We start from the raw sequence: 1,405 nt of genomic DNA on the forward strand, positions 1-1,405 counted from the left end.
ACTGGGCACCTTCCTCCAGCATCCCCTGCAGCCCCAGGAGCAGTGGCACATCCTGCTGACCTGCCCCCCAGAACCAGAGGTTTCGTGCAAAGGCAGCACCACTGCGGGGAGCTCATGCGGGTTTCTTAGAGGGCACTGTGCCGGGGTGGGGACAGTTGGATCTGGCCTTATGCACAAGTCCTGGGGATGGCTTTTCCATTGCCAATGGTGATGCTTTAGTGTCAGCTGGCTGTAAGCAGGAATTATCCCTCCAAACCAGGGGGCTGGGATTCTCTTGCATCCTACAGCACGGTCCTCTAGCCGGGACCCAGCTCTCCCCCACCACTGAGGACCAGGGTGCACTGATCTCCTGCCTCTGCCTGCGCAGCCCTTGCCGTTTGGTAGAAAGCCAGTGCTTGGCTGAGCCCTGCAGACCTGGGACGAGGGGCTGCCAGAGCCCACCCGGGGAGTGCTGCTGGCCAGTACCATGGCTCAGGCCGCAGCACCGTGCCTGGGCAGCGGGCAGGACATCCTCATCTGTCACCCGGGTCTGGGGCACATCAGAACCTCGCAGAAAACGCCCACGGTGTGGGGAGGGACAGAGCTCCTGCACATCACCAGCATCTTTGATAACCACAGGGAAGGTCTAAGAACCAGGCAGCAAAGCGGTTGCAGCTTAGGGGAGAAGAGTGTTTTGAAGTGAACTCTAGTGCTTGGGGCCACATCCAGCACACACGTCCCCAGCACGGCACGCTCCCCCTGACCCCACGCTATCAGCTGGGCACTGCCGAGGAGCCCAGGAGCAGGGAGAAGGACTCCAAAAGAACAGCGACTTACAGGGGAAAAAGCTGAACAGAAGTTAAAAGCTTCTTTCCCCCTGCAAGGAAAGCTCTTAAAGAAATCAAAGCACTTCAAACGCTCTGACTCAAGTGACAAAAACAATTTAGACAACAAAAGGCTCCCGGTTTGCTCTTCCTCTCCTGAACTGGGCTCACTGAACAGATCTATTTAAATGATAATTTGTGGGGGAGAAACCCGCTCCAATCTCTCTCGAATTAGATTTTCTCTTTCTTAAATTAATGTGTAGTGCTTTAATGGAGACTAGTATTAAGGAGATGATGATGGCAGCAGTGGCTTCCCGAGCGCTCCAGCCTCACCGTGTGGGTGCAGGGGTGCCTCGGACAGGAGGCAGTGGCCGAGGACCACATCACCCAGTGCATCACCCGGTGCTCCCCATCGTGCGGCACAGCCCCTCGCTGGCACCTGCAGAGCCCGGCCAGAGGCACACGCTGTCCCCTCACGGCACCGAGCCCTGGTCCAGGAAGTGCCGGGAGCCTCAGGAGGGTGGCGGGGAGGCTACGACTCCTCGCTGTCCTCCTCGCCCCCGCGCCCAGCATACAGCGCCCCCAGCTGCCGGCAACGTGGC

This window comes from Buceros rhinoceros, unplaced genomic scaffold (genome assembly GCF_000710305.1).
Source record: "Buceros rhinoceros silvestris isolate BGI_N320 unplaced genomic scaffold, ASM71030v1 scaffold26607, whole genome shotgun sequence".
In the NCBI taxonomy this organism is placed as follows: Eukaryota; Metazoa; Chordata; class Aves; order Bucerotiformes; family Bucerotidae; genus Buceros; species Buceros rhinoceros.